Genomic DNA, 23,408 nt, shown 5'->3' on the forward strand with positions numbered 1-23,408 from the left:
TAACACACCAGTGTTTTGGCTACTGCTGAGCAGTGATTGCACAGCGTCAAGGCTTTCTTTCCAACCCCTTTCCACCCAAAGGTCAGTAGGCTGGGGGTGGGCAAGAGGTTGGGAAGGGACACAGCCAGCACAGCTGACACAAACTGACCAAAGCGATATTCCACACCATATGATGTTGTACTCAGCAATAAAAGCTGAGGGAAAGGAAGAGGATGCAAGGCTATTCTTGGTTATGGCATTTGTCTTCCCAAGCAAGTGTACACTATGTGCACACTACGTATACTGAGGCCTTGCTTTCCTGGAAATGGCTGGACATCTGCCTGAAGACGGGAAGTAGTGAATAAATTCCTCTTTTTACTTTGCTTCTGTGTGCAGCTTTTGCTTTTCTTATTAAATTGTCTTTATCTCAACACAAGCTTTTCCATCTTATTTTCTCCCCCTGTGCTGTTGAGGAGGGGGAGTGAGAGAGCGGCCGGGTCTGGCAGCCAGCCAAGGTCAGCCCTCTACATGGTCTTTAAAACTATACTTCTCAGATCAGTAGGTAAGTAAAGATTCACTTCTGCTGCCTCTGCAACACTTCTCTGAATTCTGATTATTTCTGTCATTCGAATGATACAACCTTATAGTATTATTTTCCTTGATAGTATATCAAGGACAGTATTAGGTCCCGTCAACACACAGCTGTCTCCAATTCTGATAATGTATGTGGCTTTTTGTCATACCATGCTTCTGTGAGTATGTCTTCCACCTATTCTTGCAGCCTCAGTTTCTTAAGTCAGTCTAGTCTTAAGTCATGTGTACATTGTTAAACTCTGTATTGTACTTTACTCTGCCCTGAGATTTTTTTTTTATTTCATAATGAATCTTTTGAAGATTTCTAAATTAAGAAATATAGTACATAAATATCTAAGACTATACACAATTAGATGTGCTCCTCTGCTAAGTATGTATTTGTTTATGCCATTAATACAGCCCACTTTCTCCTTTATGACTGGGTTTTTAAGGTCACAAAAGTATATTGACGTTTCTTGCTAACAAATCCTCTTTTCCATCATGCCTCTAGTGCAATATTTCTGCCTTGAATATTGGCAAACAATGAAGGAGGAGCTGATGTCTTAATTCAAGTTCTACAATGGAAAAAGGAAACAAGAGTGAAAGAGCTGAATATATTTAATCCAAGTACAGAACTGCCAAGTAAAAGAATGCTTACACTAAAAAAAATAATATGTTATGTTCTTGAAGTCACTTGTGGGTGGGCTGTTCATTTTGCTCTGCTATGTTGCAATTATATCCTGCTGAGTGCAGGAAAAGTTAGCCAACTCTCAACCTCCCTAGAACAAAAATCAGCATGTTGCCATTTTTCTTCTCTACCAAGATGTCATTGTCAGCCCAACTTCCTGCTTGGTTCTTGGATGTTTTCTGTTTCATCTGATTCCTCGCATCATCCAGAGACAAACTTCAGTTACTTCCTTTCTTATCTTTTGCACAGAATGGGAAAGTGTGGTCTGTGTTCTGAACTTTCATGGTGCCTTAAAGGATATGAGCAAAAGTAAATGAGGTATTAATATTTTTCTGTAAATATTCCCTCCAATACACAGATTTTATGCAACTGTACAAGCTTATAATAGAAGCAGATAGAATGCTTCATGCTCTATGAATTGTCTTCCAGTGTGGCTGCTGGCTGTGTGGGTGGCTTATGGTTTGGGACAAGAAAGTTGTGAAATGTGGGAAAGTGATTATTACATATGTGTTATAGGAAGTGTTACAGAAGTATTTTGCAGGTGAAAAGAAAAGCATCAAAAATTGGGGGTTTGTTTGTGTGTTTGTTGGCTGTGTTTGGATTTTTTTTTGCTTTAGGAATACAGCTAGTTTACACTAGTCAGAGCTTGATTTACAGTCATATAGAGAAATACAGGTACATCCCAGAACAGGATTTCAAAATGCCTTCCACTGATGTTAACTAGTTTGCAAATGTGATTATTATTATGATATTTGATCTAGCAATAAAAGTGTCAAAGAAACACCAATCTTTTCCTCAATTGTAGTATTGGTAGTACTCAGAAATGACCATGCATGCTAAAATGATGTCTTAAACTGCATTATATCTCATATCTTTAAGGTGTTGCTACTACCCGAATAAGGAGATATGAGTTTGACCTTGCAATCACTGAAGAATGCATTAACTATATGCTAAATGTTTGTTATTGATCTCCGACTGAGTATTCACATCATTAAGTTCTGCAGGTGCTTAAGTGTGTGCAGGATTGGGGTTGATTTCCTTCCTTCTAACTCCTTTAAGAAGAGATCTCTCCTTCCAGGTTTGTTCAGCTTTGGAGGAGTATTGCTATAAAGGTCTGAGCTTGCTGTTAAATGTTGTCACTAGGTACACTAACGTATTTAAAGAAAAATGCCTGTAAATATTAATAGCTTAAGAAGCATATGCAGAATCACTGGGTGAGTGCAATGAGGAAATATCTATTCAAATTCTCAGCATTTTGTTAAAATGCAAATTTAAAAAAGGAGAACAATTGCAAGAAGTGAATGAAGTTAACTATGAGAAAACAGTCATAAATATGGCTTGCCTAAGTGCTTCAAAAAGGCAGTGGCAGACAGCAGTTTTTCCATGGGTGTCCTGTGACTAATAGCACTACCATAGCTAAAATTCCCAACTCATTAATCTTACCATTTGTATGCTTTATGACAGAATGGCATAAATAGCATATTTCCTATGACAGGAAGTACCTGTCCTACCCCATGGATTTTGCTTTCGTCCAAGGGAGCAGACACTGCGCTCAGCACCAGTCAGCTGGTTTAACCAGAGGATGTGACCAAAAGTTTGGGAGGTACAGGAAAAGCAGCAGAGCACTCACCACCTGTAACATCTGACATTTCCAAAAAAAGAGGGAAGTGTTGGTAAAATGGCAAGCACCTCACTTCACTCTTCTCCCAATGCTTTTCTGGAATTTTATGCTGAAGTTTGCTAGCAGTACTAAAAATCTTCAGTACTTCGTAACTCAATGCAGAAATTGAAAGGCTGTATTTGCTTTCAGTTAAACTAGTAGGCAATTTAGACAAATGCCCCAAATGAGGGATATACATAATCCATCTCTGCAGTAAGCTGAAAAATGTAGACCTATTTTAATGTCAACTATTTAATTTACTGTGAATGTTTCTCTAGGACTGATGTTGAAAACAATAAATGAAGATATTAATTTGTTAAGAGCATAGTCCAGTTAAGACTAAAAGAGTATCATCACTCAAAATAAGGGCTACTTGAGCAATGATAAATTTCATTTGGTTATTCTAGTAACATATTAGAAGGACACAGATGCATGAGACTTAAATTTCAAGCAGATGAGTTTGTTAGAACATAGAACACTTGCCAATAAATGTTGATCTCCTCAAAAAGTTCAAGACCAAAAAATGCTGTTTGTATTCACACCACTAGAAGAACTCATTTGGCAAATCCAAATTTTAGATTAGTTTAATTCTCTTTCTCTCTAGTGTTCTGTTTGAACTGACATATGCATTTGTACTGTGTGGACTAAGTAGGAGGTCATTACAGCAATGAGGAAAACTAAATGAAAACTTGCAAAGAAAGTGCAAACTTGCAGATCCCATATTTTGAAGGTCTAGTTTTGACTTATTTTGTATCAGAAACTTATTTTCTCTGTTTACTGGTAAAGAAAAAAACCGAAAGTTTGGACAGAACCATGGGAATTTAAAGTCAGGTGACACAGAAGAATAAAGTGAAAATATAAAAAAAACCTCAAACAGTTTGATAAAGGGAGATCAGGAAGACAGCATATGAAAAGAATTAAACAGAAAATAAAGTTTTATATTTCAGAAAGCTTTTTCATTATTTTCTAGTACTGCTTTCTATTATCTCTACCTTAAGAAGGACTAAACACTGCCTACTGCATGTATCTTCATCCTTTTTGAGTTCCACTGATTCAGTAAAACTGCTTAATTTTGATGAAGAAAACTTCAGCAGTGTCTGTTCTACTGTGAGCCCTGACATCTATTCTAAGTAATCCAATTACGGATTTTACTACAGAATTTTCATTTGAAAGCTCTATTTTGGCCATTGTTTTACAACTCTAGAAAAAGTCAGCTTCACAATCAGGACAATGATTCTTTGGTTACTTGTTTACCATGCTGAGGCAGAAAAGTCAGTAAGTAAAACACAAAGTGAGAGTTATAATTTTTTTTTTTTTTTTTTTTTTTTTAATTGGGTACTCAAGGTAAGAGGTAGTAGACAACAGGAAACTTCAGGTGGCCAAGTATTGTTATTCAGTACTGACCCTTGAGACCTTCACTGGCTGAATTTACAAAATTCAAGAGGTTTGTAAACGCTTTTAGTAAAGTGACATGAGAAGACTGACCCACTTGCAATGGGTAGACAACTTACCTAGAGTGTAGGAGATAAATTTCTTTGCCTGAAGAAATTTAAGCTCTCAAATCTTGTTTCCCAGGAATGTACCCCAAACACCAGTATTCTGTACTTTGCTGTTCTTAGTATCTCTTTCACACTTTTATGTTTTATGAGCATCCATTGATGCAAAGTCTGGAATCCAGCAGAGCGGGCACAATTGATATGGCTTCCATTATAAACCTGCTTGAAGTTGTGACATGGTTAACAAAAAATGTAAGTGGAAAAGTGGCACATAACATGTCAACTCAGAAGTAACCTTAAAAAAACCCCAACAAACCAACATTGTTTCAACTTGTAAGAGTACTAAAGAAAGTGGTCTTGATACTTTTTACAGGACTGTTAGTGGAAAAAGTTCTTTAAAAACTGACAAGTAATTTGTCTATAATATTGAACTAAATGAAATCCAGTTGATATTTAGTTGAAAAACACTAAAATTCATGGTGGACTCTTTGATGTTTCATTTGTGGATCAGCTGCTAGCACTGCACATGGGTCCCTTTCAAGTAAGTGTCCGTGACAGTGTTCGAGAAGCTTTCCTCTCCTGGTTGAGCTGATACCCATTTCTATAGTTGGATCAAAAAGGTGTTACTATTTTAGTTTTTTTTCCCCTGGCAGCAGTTGCTAACCCCTTATTTGGATGCAGCAGCCAAATTTCAACCTTTTCTTTGCAGCCCAGTTGGTGTGCAGCTGGGCAAAGCCATACCTTCAAAGGTAGCCCTGCTCTGGGAAAGGTGGATTGCATCAGGTCATCTCCAAAGGTCCCTTTCAACCTCAATTATTCTATGAGTCTATGATTTATCATTCTCTTTTGTTTCTGTGCCCAGTGGAAGGAGTGGCACTTTCCCCTGTGTAGTATGAGGTATGCTATGGATTTTCTTAATTTGACTGTGAAGAGGTTGACATGGAGGAGGTTCCTTCCCTTTAGTTCATTACTCCGATTTTGGGAGTTTGTTAAAATGAGAGATGTCAAAAAATGATGATTCCCACAAGTATACTTCTTTGTCAAATGTTAAAAGAGAAAATCAATTCAGAAAATTATGAACAGCTCTATTTATATTCTAGCCTTTAATGAGAAGACCCTTTGCATTGTAATTACAGACGCTCAACTCAGTTATTACGGATTACATATGAATGACTGAACTGTTACAGTTACTTCACTTACAACATTTTGTAATTTTCCTCACTATGTTCTAACATCTCAGTCAAGTAAAAGAAATTCTGCTCTTTCATAGAAGACATTTTGAGCTCATGTCTGTCTGTGTTAGGAGAAAGTTCAGACCATGAGTAAGATTTTCTACATTTAAAAAAAAAGTTTGCACCTTGAGGTATTCCTATCTTTCCCAGGTCTAGGTAAATATATAGCTTATACTAGTAAATTAACTCTATTGAATAAGGTGAACAACTTGCCACATAGAGTAAGCTGCACTGCCAAAAGTTCTTTTGCCAGTGTATCTGTTTTAGCTAGGGTACGATTTTTTTCAAGTCCTTAACTAATGCACTATATTGTACAAAACCTTCGAATGTAGAACAAGCCTGGGAACTTCATCTGTCCTTTTTAACTGAATAACAGTGCAAAACTGACAAACACGAATCTGCCTTGTGTAGAAAATAAGCAAGACTTTTTTTTTTTGCTTATCCTTTCACAAATTGTTCTTTAATTTGAACAGAAGATAAACAGCATATGACACAGAAGATCTTCCCAGGATAATAAATAACACATGGATGGCAGATTTGGGGGGAAGACAGGGAAGACAAGGGGAAAGTCAAGCCTTTATCCAAAACCACAAAAGTCTCGTCATTAGTGCTAAAATATGCTTTTTGGCTCTAATGAGAGAGGTAATTTTTCAGCCAGCAGTTTATGAGGTGCTAGCCAGTTCCATCATAAAGAGGAGCAAGTCAAAGAATTCAGCCTAAAAAGTAGGACTACACTCTACACAGGGCCATGTAGAGTGCATCCTGCCTACTGCATCTCTCTGCTGAGACTCTGCTTGTGTGTGGAGTACACTAATGCCTTCTAATGGGCTCAGTCACACGATGTGGCACTTTCCACCTCTGCACTTCCATTAAAATCAATGTAACATTCACGATAGGGCTTGGCAAGAGAAAAGGTAGAAATGGTACTGCTCCCTGGCTTTTGATGAGAGGCATTACCCACCAGATTTAGGAACCCTAATTTGCACTTGCGAGTAGCGTCACTGAAAGAAGTAGTGGACACTGCTACTGTGTGTTTACACATACAAGTAGAGTTTTGGCTCTTTGACTTTTCATTATTGCCTATAGTTAGACTTCTTGGACATAAGGTGGCAGAGCCTGCAATCACTGATTTTTGGTACCCTTAAACACATGGAGCAGTAGTTAGCTCACTAGATAGTCCTGTTAAAATAAATAGAACTGTTTACAGAGTAAGATACTACTTAACCTCTTCCTTGTGAGGAAGGAGTGATCCTTTGAAGATACCACATATGAACTCCACAAACTGTTAGAGATGTTGCCTTCTCAGGTGATTGCTTTGAACCATGCACATGTTTCTGGACTGCACCCCCTAAGACAGGAAGTGGAAAACTTTGCCTTAAAAGTTAAGATGTGTTTAGATACTGTCAATTAGACCTTGTGCTTGATTTTGGAGAGATGGTTGCAGCTAATTCATTGAGTCATTTAAGAAGGGGTCTCAGAAGTACCTACTCCAAATTCCTGCTCGAAGCAGGTTCAACAGTGAGATCAAACCAGGACTTTATTCACGCTGGTTTCAAAAACCTCCAAGGATAGAGACTACATAACTTTCAGTCTCAGTTGCTAAAAATTACCAATAATTATATTATTTGATCTCAAGCCTCTTCTCAGAAACATTGTATTTTCATCAATAATTTGGTATATATACCAGAGAAATAAATCACCTTATTCTGAAAAATCTCTTTGAGATTGAACGTCATTTGTTCCTCCATTTTAGTGAATAATCCAGAGGTTAGCAAACAAAGCTAGCTGGAAGATGAGATTTCTCTTTGCCATGAGCTTTTGTGTAACTTTGCATATCATGCTTTTCACAACATGCCTCCGTTTTCCAGGTGGGAAAATGAGTTGCAGATGTCCTATGCAAGTAGATAGATGGAATACTGTAAGATACTCGACACAATGGGAATTGGAGCCTTAGAAATACTTGAATTTTGTGGCTAAATGGTTCCTGGGCTCTTTTTGTCACATGTGTACCTTTTTAAAGAGGAACTCACCCTCCGTCTGAACTGAGAGAAATGCTACACAGTAAATGGGCTTTGTACCCATTGTACATCCAGTTCCAAGAACATAGTTCTGGGATATTCAAAAATTATCAACTTTTTTGCATCTGCTCAGGGCACCTTTTAAAAGTTACAGGATTATTTTTTTCATATCTGGATTATGGTTTGCTACTACCCTCACCAGCTTCAGGATGTGTATTTCTAATTAGTTCATCAGTAAACCAGGAATTAGTATTTTGTATTAGATATTATATGAACATCTACTTTATTAAAATAATTTAAAAAAATTATATAATGTGCTGAGTACCTCTTTCAACACTTGAGAACATGCTTTTCCCCCCCGCTCAGGTCAGCTTTTCTTTCCCTAATGTGCTCCACAATTACTTTCAGAATTGATTAACTTCCAGTTTATAATGACACATCTAGCAGTTGTGAAATAACCAAAGTCAGCACTTCTTCCAGTGTTGCATCTCTGTGAGCTGATTCAATCCATTTTATAGTTACTGAGTTGGACATTTCCTCATCACTCAGGGGCTGGTGCCAACCAAGGACTCTTAAAGAACCACAACCTCCAAATAAGCTTTTTTTCTCCCCCCCCCCTTTTTTTTTAGTTTTTTCTTATTGCTATTGTTGTGGGTATCTAATTTTTTTTTTTTTTTTTTGGTGTGTGAAAGTAAAGTTACAGTTCGGCAGAAAGCTGAGGTTTGTCATTGAAGGCCACAAAGTGAAATCTAGGAGAGTACTCCAGAGCCTAAAGTCCTACAGGCAGGAAAGTAAATTCTGCTCCAAAAGGTTAAACAAGTCACATACATGACTTACTTACATAGATTCTGCACAGCTTTCTGTGAGCGCTGTGGACAGGTGAGAATGTTTATTTTTCTTATGATAAATTTTTCCAGAACAGAACTTCACCATACAAAGTTGGAAATTTACCACAGCTCAAGAAAAAAAATCATTGCATATTTGTTTTCCATTTTAATGAATAGCAGAGAAACATTATGCTAAAAATTACATACACTTTAATTTCTTTTCAAACATATGATAGATAGATTTAATTCTTATACTATTTCACTCTCCTGTTATGGGTATGTTATCCTAGCCCCCTGTGGAGTCCTGAGTGTCTTAACTCATTGTTTAGACGAACCAGAGTCAGCTGAAAGGATCAATCCCTTGAAGAGACAATAGACTTGTAGATATTGTTACAAAAATGTCTGTGCAGAGTAACTTCACTGAAAGCAACAGAAACCATTTGCTCATATTGAGTTACTTTGAATCTATGCAATTTTTATTAGGCTAAGAATGGGCCCTGGCCTTACTTCCTTACTGTCCCCTAGGCTGTAGAAGGAATAAACATATGGAAAAATTAAATAAGTATTTTCAGCAGATTTTGTTTAGGAACTTCTGTGAAACCGGTCTGAAAAAAAAATGTGATAATGTTTTTTATCCAAAACCACCAGATCATCTCTGTTGTCCAAATATCTTGGAATTGGGTGGAATTCAACACATTCCTAATTAATTAAAAAAAAAAAAAAGGCAATTTAGGTGTTCTAAAATAAGCAATTATCTTTAAAATCTCTTCAAATTTTAGCTTATATAAAAATAATCATAAATGTTCTAAAAATGTTTGAAAATTAACAATTTTTGTGTAAGATCAAATGGAGTGAATACATTTCTAAAATGTCTGTAGGGTGTGGAAACCATTTCTTTTGCTCCTTTTTCAGCTGTCACTGGACCTAAAGAAGTAGTAGTTTAATGTTATAAACTGTGATAATCATCTTCTTACTCGACTGACCATGCATAGTGGCACCTTCCACAGGAGGCACAAATTCTACTGAAGATAAACGAGGAGGAAAGGACTTCACCAATAAACTCTGCATTACTGCATAATTACTCACAGCTCTCTATCAGGAAATTACTGTGTCATTTTTATTGAAGTGGTAGAACTGGGGAAAGAGTGTTAGTTATCATCTTTCAGTCAAATCTAAAAATAACTCCTGGTAGAAATCACACAAGCTATTTTAACAAAATTTTGCCTCCATAAGGCAGAAATTGTTTCCTGTCTTCTGCTTTTCAAATGGTGATGAACATCATGTTCTCTTTGCAACTGAATTAATGTACAGAAACCAGCAGATGAACAAGTGTCATGTTGTAGTTTCTGGAATTTCCATATGAGAGCGCTAGTACTTTGGGTGGATATGCTCATGATTAAAGGTTCCCACAGAATTCACCAGGCTTGAACTAAAACATAATCCTTGCTCCTGTGTGAACATCCAGAGAGTTTGAATTCTCATGTTTTTCCACTGTAATTCTACTCATTATGAAGGATCTTCCAACATGTCTGCAAATTTATTTCCTTAGCATTATCATAAGATAAGACTTTTCCTTGAGCTTCCTATGAAAACAAGTTGTATCCAATCTAGCTCTAATCTATGTTATTGGCTATCTGTAGATGTATTCAACAAAAATTTTTACTTTTTGTTTTTGAAGGAAACCAACTGAAGGTGTTTTTCATCTTGGGGATTTCTGAACAATCATTTTACCTTATTTATCCAAAGTGCTGCTGTTTCCATGGTCTAAAGGGAGAGTGGAAGGCAATACATCCTGACGAGAAAATGTAGCAGAAATTACTGCAGATTAGCTAGAAAGAAGGTTTTAGTGGTTCTTGCTGAGTTAGTTCTGATTATAAGTGACACTTCAGAATCCAGAGCTAAGAAAATCTGATATTTCCCATCATGTTGCTACCATCACTTGACAAGAAAATACACCAGTTTACAAGTGATGGCACCACAGTTATAACAATTTGGACAGCTGTTAATATGAGTTACATCAGTTCCTTTAAAATCTGGTAGAAAATATTCATGTCCAGCAAAACTTGAGCTAACTCAAATATTTTGAAAGAAAGAACACCTCCACTGCCTGTCAGTAGCTACTGGCCATCCACAATTATTTTAGAAATAAACTATCTGTGGACTGACCATTTTTACCTCCAAAGAGAATGAATGATTTTTTTTTTTTTAAGAGTCGACTTATATGTACTGTCTTTCATCATCTGAACTTTAGAGTTGATCTTGTGACATCCTCTGAATAATTGCTGAGGAATACCTAATGCACAATAAGCAAGCCTTAAGGCTTCAGAGTACTAGTAAACAGATCGATAGACCTAATGTCTTCTTGTTCGCAGCATTATATGTGTATATGTTGTATGGATATATACACAAACTAACATGCACAGGTGCAGCTATGTGTATATATGTAAGTATATGTGTATACTGGTTTCTTTTGGTTTTTTTGAGCTGTTGCATATGTTTCAAGTAGCAGCTATAATCACACTTCTAAACAAAATCAAGTTTTCTTCAAAACTGCTTTTAATATTTTCTGCTCTTTTAGCTTTGTCTTTAAAAAGACACACGACATTAGGCTCTTGAAAAAAGTCTGACAGGCAGAAGCATTAAATGCAGATTTTTCATACTATGTCAGTATTTTGATGAATGGCAACATGTACATAATCCCACTTTCTCTGCCAGCCACACCACAATGACAAATGTAAATGTTTAAGTACAACAGAACAAATAACCTTTTAAATAAAGACAAATATTTTAAGATAAAATAAGCATGTATTAGAAAAAACAAATGATCTTGGATGAACACATACAATATGTCTTTGAATGCTATACCCGGTGACACACAAGTTGAATACATACTTAGTGAAAGCCAACAGAGATTTCCAGATTACATTCTTATGCTCTGTGGAGCCTTTCTAATAAAGGTGCAAAGTTGTGAGTACTAGAGGATGTCTATGGATTCAAATACATAATTTTGCATGCAATACCTTTTCTATGTTTCTGTTTTACAAATATACTCTATCAGTTTCTGATAATGATTAATCTGCTTGTTGTGGTTTAACCCCAGCCGGCAACTAAGCACCATGCAGCCGCTCGCTCACTTACCCCCCACCCCTGGGATGGGGGAGAGAATCAGGAAAAAAACCCTTGTGAGTTGAGATGAAGACAGTTTAATAGGACAGAAAGGAATGAAAAACAATGATAATAATAATATGACAATAGTAATACTAAAAAAATTAAACTATACAAAGCAAGTGGTGCACAATGCAATTGCTCACCACTTGTTGACCAATGCCCAGTTAGTTCCCGAGCCGCGATCCCCCCTCCCAGCCAACTCCCCCAGTTTATATACTGGGCATGGTGTCATATGGCATGGAATAGGTCTTTGGCCAGTTTGGGTCAGCTGTCCTGGCTGTGTCCCCTCCCAGCTTCTTGTGCCCCTCCGGCCTTCTTGCTGGCTGGGCATGAGAAGCTGAAAAATCCTTGACTTAGTATAAACACTACTTAGCAACAACTAAACACATCAGTGTGTTATCAACATTATTTTCCTACTAAATCCAAAACACAGCACTATACCAGCTACTAGGAAGAAAATTAACTCTGTCCTAGCCGAAACCAGGACACTACTATAAATTTGCAAGCAGGGCATGCATCTGGATTTTTAAAGGATTAAGAAGACTGAAGTTCATGTGGTCTCAGTTGTACCAAAGGGCAAGAAATATGTTTTAGCCAGAAAGTTTCAGGCAGTAATAAAGCATTAATAGTCTGGCTTTTGCTGATCCAAGTTGTTTATTTTATTAAGCTGTAAATACATGTTTCCTTTGTATACAAAATCCATTTTCTGCCTTACTGATTATTTGAAAATTTACTTTGAAATGTGAAATAAAATATAAATTAAAAATTTCTCATGGAACAAAAAGATTTCTTGAATTAGGACTGTCTAATAAACATTTTAATTACACAGTAACATTTTATTATTAAATCTCATCCATTTTCATCATATTTAATTGAATGCCATAATACAGTAGTCAATATTAATTTAATCTTAAAATTATTACAGCTCAATGTCTGTCTTTAACAGAACAAAAAATTCTTCTCACAGAAAAATTCAGAACACTTTCTCACCAGGTACTTTAGTATTAGACAGAGCTGTCTCTTCCAACAAAAGTATTTTTCCAGTTGAAATTTTTTATTTCAGTATGTTTCCAAATGTGTTAGGGAAGCAGTCACTCTTCTTCAGTTTGCTCATCTTTCATCAGAGTTAAAAAATGTTGTCCAAATGTCTGTGTACACATGTGGGTAACATGCAAAAAAATTGTGCTGCATAGATGGCGGAAACATAAGAATTTAGTAAAAACAGGAAATCCAATTTATTTTAGTTAGATTGTGCTATTCTTTCTCAAACAGGCCTCCAACTAAATAGCCATACTGTAGCCATGATTACCACTTGATTCTGTTTGTAGTTTCAAGCTGAAGCAATATTTATGGCATAGGTATTTTGATTCCGATTTTAAAACTCTGTATTAGAATATCTAGAAGAAAGCATTAAATCCTTCAAAACTGAACTGATGACGAAAACAAATGTAAAATTTTACTTGATCAAATTAACCACTTTCAATTTTAACCTTTACATCAAGACAGAGGCAAATCTGTAGCATTTCCATAACTGTGGGTGTTTCTAAGGAATCAAGGCAGAAAAATGAGATCTATGGATTCAAACCATTGTCCTCCAGTCTCATCAATAGTACTTCTTTATACAAAAAGCATAGCTGATTCACTTTGCTCCATTTAGCACGCACTAGTGTCAATATGAATAAGTAACAGTTGAAGAATTGGTCCTTCTATTAATAGGAAAAGCATGAATTTCAAATGCAGCATATTGCAGTAATCAAACACTGCCATGTATGGCTTTTAATAGGTTAGGTTTTTTAATGGTGTTGAATCATCATTCCAACCTGTCAAATTCTGTTTATGAAGACCATATACATTTGGTAAAGATTAAAGTTCATGTAGGTGAGCTTTTTTTTTAAGCTTATCATAGTTTGTCATACATATATTACATACAAGTGAGTAGAAACAAAGGTCAAAGATCATCTGTCTGAGCATAGCCTGAGAAAATACTAATTGAGATGGGGAAAAGCCATGCCAAGGGCTGTGCTTATAACAAAACCTCTTATTTGCGTGCTTAAAATAAAACAATTCTTATCTTACATAAAACTGACTAGAAATGGTGTAACAGTCTCTGACCTATGTTGTCCTCCAAACCATACTTGGAAGTTTGAGATAACGCTAGTTGTCGTGGTCCTAAATCATGCCAGGGACAGTGCTAGAAAATGAACATTGCACAGTCATGTTACATTTATACGTATGTATAAACAATTATTCTGCCTGAACCACTACCCTGGCATTGCTTAGATTACCAGAAGAGGTTTGGACATAAAGGCCAGTAACATGTGCAAGATGAAATTGCTATGGTTTACTGTCATGCTTCGTGTGCAGGCCACCAATACATCTCCTTGACACTATTATATAGTTGCAAGGTGCATTAGGCACTCCTCTGCAGAATCTGTCTGTCGCTGCCCTTGTGACTAGTCCTTGAGATCTATGCTGACTCATTCTTTGATTTTGTTTGCTCTACTCTGTCTCGGCAGCACTACCAGGTATATAATTATAGCAGAGGCAATTGACATGGAATTTCTGATTTTAAAGGTGAATTATCCCATTGAATTACCCACTGACTTTAAGGTATCCTGCAAAATTCAGGCATTATGCAGGTTGTGATGGGATTTTTTTTTTTTTTTTTTTTTTTTTTAAGAGAATCAGACTTTATAAGGATGGAGGTGTTATATAGCTGCCTAATTCTTTTAACGGGATGGCTGTTTGGAGCCTTCTAGTTCTTAGTCTTCACCAAAGCTAGTTGCAGCTACAAACATGCACAGGCTCAGAAGCTGTACTGGCTCCAAAACCATTTGGAATCACCACTTGCAAGCGGAATCTGTCTGAACAAGATTTTGACTTGCCTATTTCTACAATTTTTGTGTTATTCCAAATATGAAGCTCAAACAGAGTGTTTATAGGCATAAAATTCACAGGAAGATTGTCATAAGCAAGAGCAAGAAAAATGGCAATTTTTCATCAATACATGGCTGTCCTCGTTTTGTCTGGGATAGAGTTAATTTTCTTCCTAGTAGCTGGTATAGTGCTGTGTTTTGGATTTAGGATAAGAATGATGTTGATAACACACTGATGTTTTAGTTGTTGCTGAGCAGCGCTTACACTAAGTCAAGGACTTTTCAGCTTCTCATAGTGCCCTGCCAGAGATGAGGCTGGGGGTGCACAAGAAGCTGGGAGGGGACACAGCCAGGACAGCTGACCCAAACTGGCCAAAGGGATATTCCATACCATATGACGTTATGCTGAACAATAAAACTGGGGGGAGTTGGCCTGGGGGTGGTGGCCCGCTGCTCAGGGACTGGCTGGGCATCAGTCAGCGGGTGGTGAGCAACTGCATTGTGCATCACTTGTTTTGTATATTCTTTTATCATTATTTTCCCTTCCTTTTCTGTCCTATTAAACTGTCTTTATCTCAACCCACGAGTTTTACCTTTTTTCGGATTCTCTCCCCCATCCCACTGGGGGGGAGTGAGCGAACAGCTGTGTGGTGTTTAGCTGCCTGCCGGGTTAAACCACAACAATGGCAGTCCCAAGAAATGAATGGCATTGTGTGTTTAATTTGTACGCCCTTGCCTTAGGCTGTTTTACATTCTACTAGGAGAACAGTCTTCTTGGATGTCAAATCTGTCATTTCTTTATTTGGATATATATGGGAAATTCCTACCTTGCCTTTATGATAAGCAGCTGATGTGATACAAAATTGCATGGGGAAAAAACTGGTTTTGTACAGTAAATGCCACTGGTGATGAAATTATCCAGTTATTTTATAATCCTTAAAAAACTCATTTTTATAATTCTTTTTACCAGTTGTGACTTGACTAACTGTGCCATATCATGTGACAGATGGTGGAGGGAAAAGATAATGAGATTAATATATCTAAAGCATAATTAATTTATTTAATATGTATTCTCTCAGCACTTGCTCTGTACAGAACTGGCAAAGAGATCACTGCAATTAACATTAGACTTCACTGGACTCCTGATCAAGATCATTATTAAAATGTGTTGCTGATATTGTGGAAACACTTATTTAATGTTCTAGATGTTACGTGGGACATCTTAGAACCTCAGCTGGCAGATATTACAGGCACAGCATATCTATTGTTAAGTTAAATTTTAAGTGAAAACTAGATTGCAAGATTTAGTCCCCTTCATTACACTGCAGGGCTTGAAAGGAATAAAATTAAACAACACTTTCTCTATTCATATTTGATAAAGTGAAGTAGTTTAAAGATAAGAAATTATCTCAGTGTTACATCATCAATCTACGGTTGGGTAGTAGTATAGAAAAGAGTTGTACAATAACTTAATCAACACCGTTGTGCATTATCCTACTTCGGACTTTACCCAGTTGAGAAAGGATAGTTTAATAACTAGAATGAATGCCATTGCTGTCTGAGGGTTTGGTTTTTCTTTCCTCAGAGTCTTCTAATGATCTAGGAATATACAGTACAGTTATGTCTTAATTTATCAATACCAGCTGATGGGAATATGGTGCTTTAAATTAAAGAGGGCATTGATCTACAAGGTTGGATTGTGTCCAGTCCTCAGTGTCGCATTTTTCAGAAATGTGGGGAAACTGGATGGAGGAAGTTACTTTCTATCATCCTGCCTTAATTTCTTTCCTTCAGTAGTTTTATGAGACCATACAAGCTCTCTCAGACGAAACAGTGAAAAAATCAAATAAATGCACATGCTCTACCAGCTTGCACTGCAAAAAACAGAACTATAATTCTCAAGTAGAGCTAAACTGCAAGGAGTTATGCAAGAAGGGTTTTCACTTTTTCTTTTTTTTTTTCCTCCACGTGCTTCTGTTACTTCTCTAGGTGCTATTCCCTGGAAAATGTCTAAAATAATTCAAAATCTGGTAGTCTCTTTCAAATGAGTTTACACTATTTTTATTATGTACATGTTTGTCCTGGGCTAGGCAGAATATGACTGCAGCTACAAAATGGAGTCCCTATTGAATACTGGCTTACAGATTACTAACACAAACATTATTAAAGTATTGAAAGTAATGACCCTCACAGACTGTAAAGCAGCAATGGAGATACCATGTAGTTGAAGCAATATCTTTTGATCCCTCAGTCATCTAAACTTCTTGCATGAGCCTCTCTAGTGGAGAGATGTAACTGAAAAAAAGTCATAGCTCTGAAGCGGACAGAATTTGCTCCTTTTCCTTTCCTGTTCCAGGGAATCTGCTATCCCTGGGGATGCAAATTCAGTCCTTCCATTATGCTGAGAAGTTTTGTACCTGTACATACCTGGAAGAGGCAAGCACTTTATTTAGTAATACAATATTTTCTTCTTTTTCTTATCTAAATTTCCTTCCAATATATCCTTAAAAAAACCCCATAAACATCATCTCTTAAAAGTAACATCATCACTACCTGCTGTACCACATCATAGTCTTTAGTTTGTTACATTGTCATTCAGACTTTCTTTTTAATAAAAAAACAGTGATAAAGGCAAGTTACTTACCTAGAGATGCTTTTCTTCACATTCTCCTCCTCCCTCCCTTCCTTCCTTCCTTCCTTCCTTCCTTCCTTCCTTCCTTCCTTCCTTCCTTCTTCCTCCCTTCCTTCCTCCTTCCTTCCTCCCTTCCTTCCTCCCTTCCTTCCTTCCTTCCTTCCTTCCTTCCTTCCTTCCTTCCTTCCTTCCTTCCTTCCTTCCTTCCTTCCTTCCTTCCTTCCTTCCTTCCTTCCTTCCTTCCTTCCCCCAAACTATTTGGGAACAAATTCTTCCTTTTGAGATGAGATGTTATCCATTGCAGCTGAATTTGACCTTTCGTTCTTTTAAGCTTCATTGGAAGAGCCTGAACACCTGTTTTGAAAAGCTGGGTCCCGCCCTTTGTAAGAAACAAGGAAGAACATGTCCTTCATAAAAGAATGAGGAATGAAAAGGGAAACTTTCTGGGGGGGACTAGGGTAGGCAGACAGTTTTTGATTAGATAGCCAGATAGCATAAGATGCTCAGGGAAAATGGAATATGAAGGTTTCTAAAACAGGTGAGTGGGAGATGGGGGCAGGAGGAGAAGACACAGAAAAAATATAAGATAAAGTGGATGTAAGTCATACCCAAATTCAATAGAAATAGTACAGATGGGAGGCAAAAGTTATATGTAAAGCAGAAGTATATAATAGTATTAAAGTTATTCAGTCATGGTAAAGCATCCATGGAGTCAGACAACTAAAAATGAAACAGCGCATTCCTGATTGTCTGCTGTAGGACATTAACACAGCTAGAGAGAAGAAACATGAGGTGATACAATTTTTCAGGTATGGACCACACAGAAAAAATGTCGTTGTTCTAAGAGTCTGGATAAAGTAATGACACTTGTACGAAAGACCAAAATTTGGGGGTGGGGTTGGTTACAGTTCACAGAGTAAACTTCAGCAGAATGTAAATCAGATGCAAAGGACAGGTACCATACTGCTGATGCAAATGAGAATATGTGAAAAGTTGTATGGGTTGAGGAGAAGTACAATTAATATTTTCATGAGATACGTTTAAGCATCTTCACATAATGACAATCACATAATGTGGTTTTGAATTACTTAGATATTTACATTATGTCCCAGATGCAGGGAAAAAAAGCAGGTTTGTTGACTAATGAAACAATTTTAATAACTCTCTAACTAAACATCTCATTGCATTTCTACATTGTTTTCAGTCCTAGAATTATAGCGTATCAGTGATTCTGCACCAAAGTGCTTGGTTTCCCTTATGCTTTCACTTTGACAGAAATGGGGAAGTAAAACAGGCCAGATTTCTAAAAAGAAACCTTATTTATAGGTGCAAGTTAATGGATATTGCTGAGACAAGCACTCTTAAGAGATCAGGTCAAATGTTACTGCCAATGTATGTCACAAACAGACTACCAGAAACTGCAGCAGTACAGGACAACTGCCAAGGGAAGGCAATATGCTTCTGGAAACAAATAACCATTCAAATTAGGTTTTAACATGCAAAAAAAACCCAGATAAGGATGTGTGGCTCAGTGTTGCAGGCTAATGATTTGACATCAGAAGAGAGATAAGATTTGTAGGGAGAAATAATGCAGAGGTATACACATGCACACATATCTTTATATGTAATTATATAAATTAGACCAGGCTTTTGGATACACAACGCTCCAGAAACAATTGCAAAATAAATTCCTATTCACTTGAAATAACATGGAAGCAAAACAAATTCAGGTTTCAGATACATTAGAAACAGACTGGGCTATTCTAAATGGTGGTTGGCAAATTCCACATGGTGACAAGCTATCTGCGTCTACATATATTTGTACAGTTTGCATTAGAAGCCAAGCCTTGTCATCCCTGAATTCACTAAAACATGTCTTCTTATAGACTGAAAATGGGAACAGAGTTACCATTAATTATTGTCATAGGTCTGCGTTAGTATAAACGATTTCTTTCTGCATTTCCATAGAACTGCCTGCCCTGGACATCACCATCCAGAACTGAATATCCACATGGAAAGAGTATTTTTCTATATGTGCCTTTCCCACTGCAATCTATACCATAATGCATAAGTAAACATAAGTACAGATATTATTGCCTTCTGCAGTCAGGGTTGTGCAAATGAAACATGCCCATTTCCTTCTTGTTAGAAAAAGGAAAAAGCCTTCATGCTTCCCATCTTGGCTACATGGACAGCATCCTGATCTAAGTGAAGGTAATAAACTAAACCTTTACTTGTCTCTTGTGAGAGACAGCTTCTCCAGTCATTCATATGAGATTGTGTGCATCTTTAATCATGTGCTTATGTGCTTTGCTGGGTGAGAAAGGAAAGCACTGCTATTTGATGCTAGAGACATAGGGAATTCCACATGAAGGGAGAAGGGATTTCTGGGCTCCATTTAAAAGCACTTGTTTTCAGCCTTGAATATTTTGATAGAAGTACTTGGACTAGGACTTCCACTGCAGAGAAGACTCCTACCAGGAGTCTTGGTGAAGGCATCAAATGGTGTAAAGCGGGAGGATGTACATCCCAGGTATGATCATTTGAGACGTGCCTTACAGTCAGTCTTCCTGTCAGTGAAATTAGTGAAGCTGATGTGTACTAGGTGTTGGGGAAGCAGTTCCTAAATTAGCTGTAAATTTCTACAAACCTTCAGTCAAATGATTAGAAGAGTAAACTGTCAAAACACAAATATTTGGGTGTCTCAGGCAATCTAGTTTTAAAGTGTTAGGGATGGGGCGGGGGGAGCACAGCTCCAATTCACAAGCAGAGCCATGCAACAACATCATATGATGCCCACAACCAACTGGTGTGGCAGAGCTGGAGGGATGTGATGGGTCTATGTGCTCCAAGCGTTGAGGTGGATCTGTCATGGTCTCCTGCATGGGCTCCTCTCCATGGGGCACAGTTCATGCCAGTAGCCTGCTCCAGTGTGGGCTCTTCACTGGCTGCAGCTTTCTTCAGGGCACATCCACCTTCTCTGGCATGAGATCGCTAATGGGCTCAGCTTTGGCCAGCAGCAGGCCCATCTTGGAACCAGCTAGAACTGGCTCTGTCTGACATGGGGGCAGCTTCTGGTGTCTTCCAACAGAAGCCATCCCTGCAGCTCCCCCTGCCCTGGCCTGGCTACCAAAACCTTGCCACGTAAACCCAATACAAGGTTCCTGACTACTAGCAATATTCTCTTGCCTCCTGCAGCACATTGTTTCTGAAGCTGTCTTTTCTCTGGGCAAGCTCAGCTGATCTCCAGAAGAAGGAATTGCCCCTTTTCTTTAAGAAGTGCAATCTCATCCAGTCTTCTTAGAGAAACAAAACATAATTATGAACAGAAATAAAACAAAGCAAGACAGAAATACCCCAGTTACAGGACACTAAAGTCTTGGCTTGTGATTCCTATAAATCTTGGTTACTCCTGGAGGAGACTTAATCTGAGCTATTAGAAACAAAGAGACAAGAAAGCTGGTAGCAAGTGACAGGGACAAAGACTTCTAAATGAATAGCATTAAATGAACTTTCTTTAAATGCTTTAAAAAAACAAAGAAACAATAAGGTGCGTTTACACTTTAACACCGTGATGTTGGCAAAGGAAAGATCCAGTTCATAGGCTGAGGAAATGCACTCTGCAGATGGCAAAGGCAAACCTTAGTCCCAGTTCATACACTAGCAGCTGGTATCCTAAGTTTTGTATCCCTCATTGGTCTCGCTTCCTTTCATGTAATAGCCAGACTGTTATTTATTTTCCCTTTTAACAAATGGGGCTTTTGTTCATCTCCTTCCTTCAAGCAGCCTCTTCAGTAACCTTTGTTTGTTCCCGAACTTAGGACCAAGTTGCTGAATCATCTTTGACATAAAACACAGAGAGGGTAATGTATGCAAAGCAAAGACTACTGAGTAGAGTATGATAGTGCTAATCCACTTGCATTTGTTCCTGAGAGGAAAATGCAGCTTGCCACTGTCATGAGAGGCAGCAGAGCAGTCAGAGGAATTGTACCAGGGGCTGCATCACAAATAAATGGGTACCATAAACTTACTCGCTGTGATCCTTTGTGGGCACGGTCAGAATTGGAGGGTGGGTGTTCTCTTTCCAATATCTTATGTTAACTCTTGGAAACGGGAGCAGCTGCCTCTTACACTGCAGAGCAGCCTGGTGACAGTGCACGGGAACAGATGGCAGAGCAAGTGTCTCTTTCTTCGCATTTAGGCAGTCCCCTTCTCTCCTCCTGCTTCTCACAAACAGACTCACTGGATTTTCTTCATGGTATAAAAATACTAAACCTTTTCTTTTCACTCCAGTAAACAATCACCCTTGTTCTTTGAGGAGTAAAAAGAAGAAAGAGAGGAAAATCTAAAGCGCTCATTTTTCTTCCCCTCCCCTTCTTTCACAGGTCAGTCAACTGAAAAAAGAGATGAGCTTTAAGATTTTTTTTCTGTTCCTGTGGGTTTGATATATAGACAGTCTTAACAGCGTTTGGTAGTTGCCTTGCTGTACAGAGAAGCAATGGGATAGTAGAATTCAAACTAGAGAACTAGTGTAGCCATTCCTTGACTTTTCCTTTTGTATCAATAACCTGAAAACATAAATGCTTAGTTTATAAATATAAATATGGATAGTTTATACAGATATAACCAAAACTTCTGCACAGCGCGTATTATCTAGTGACCATTGTCTGTGAAGTATTGCTAGATGAGAAAAAAACATGAATAAGAAACAGATTTCAGCTATTACATGGTTTCCCTGTGATTTAGACGAACAAAACAAGTTATGGAAAAATCATGCAATGACTTGAACCTGCCAAGATCACAAATTAATTTGGAGGTCATATGGACACTTTTAAACTCACTGTTATGGCGAACTCCACTGGGACCAAATTAACACGGCTAGGTGCTCTGCTCTTTTGTAAGAGGAGTCCACCCAGCCGTTCAGAGTCTGCTGCTGACAGGAGCGCCTGGAGCAACTAGACTTGGATGGGAGATGCTGGTGGTAGGTCACCACGCCGAGACTGATTCATTCAGACTGTCTGCAAGCTCACTTAGTGCCACTGAGTTGGCTGCACTCTCTTTACCTTTGCAGTTGTGAAGTCTAGAGATGTATGCATTTTTTAAAAGGCAATTTCAGATTCTGACATAATTCCAAGACCTCTGGGACTTGAGACACTCTGTAGACTCTGTAATGCCTAGGCTTTGATCCATGCTTGCTGTCAGGCCCCTATTCCTGCAATTATAGTTGAACCTATAACTCTTACTGTCCCACATTTGGAAAGAATCAAACAGCAACCTAATGCAAAACTCAAAATCCAAATACATACTGAAGCGAACCAGAGGGTCATTTATTTCTGTACCTGGTAAATATTCCATTTCCTGAAAAGAAAATATTAATCACAACTCTCGATATGCCATGTGTTAATTGAATATAGGTATTTTTCAATGCTCTAAAAGATCAGAATATGAGCTAGATATTTGCACAGAGAAGCACTTGAACATATTTGTTGATTAAATACTCCTACGAGTCTTGTGTCTTTATTTCAAGGTCTTTAGAAATTGTTTCCTGATCATCTCCCCTTGTAAACAAGCACTCTTTATGTATTCCATTAATAGGTGTTTTGTATTGCTGCACATGAATCTGAACAGGCTGGACCCAGGGAGACACTCTTTGTCATGTGCTAGTCTCTTCAGGGCTTTGTAGAATGTCACTTTGAAAATCTAACATGACGGAAATTGGTGAGCTGTGCTCTCTCATGCAATAGAGTTTACATAAACATTGAAATGTCGTTTCTGGTTGATCTAGCCTGTAACTTCTATGAGCATTGTCCTCAAGCTACTATTCTTTAAGAGAGGGAAAACACAAAATATTTTGCCTGTGTGCTCTGTGTTGTGAAATCATATAAAGTTTTTAATTGAGTTGTACATTACTTAACTTGGCATTGAAGTGGCACCCCGCCCCCCCCCCCCCCCCCCCCAACAAAAAACCTCAGGCCACAGGGCCAAGATAGATGATATTGCAAGTACCAATGAAATGTTATAGCTCTGTCACTGTTCATGGAACATGCAGCTAAGTTTGGGGTTGTTTGCTTGTTTTGTTGGGGTTTTTTGTTGTTTTTTTTAAGTAGGAATGTTTTCTACATGTCAAAATAAGCCATACTCTTTAGCTTAGTGAACTCGCAGTCCAGGGGCTTTAGATAAAGGTGTACTTGCACAAGAAGAAATCCCAAAGGCTTTCACTAAAAGTATACAGAGTCTGGATCGAGGTAGACAGATAAAG

This window comes from Gymnogyps californianus, chromosome 2 (genome assembly GCF_018139145.2).
Source record: "Gymnogyps californianus isolate 813 chromosome 2, ASM1813914v2, whole genome shotgun sequence".
In the NCBI taxonomy this organism is placed as follows: Eukaryota; Metazoa; Chordata; class Aves; order Accipitriformes; family Cathartidae; genus Gymnogyps; species Gymnogyps californianus.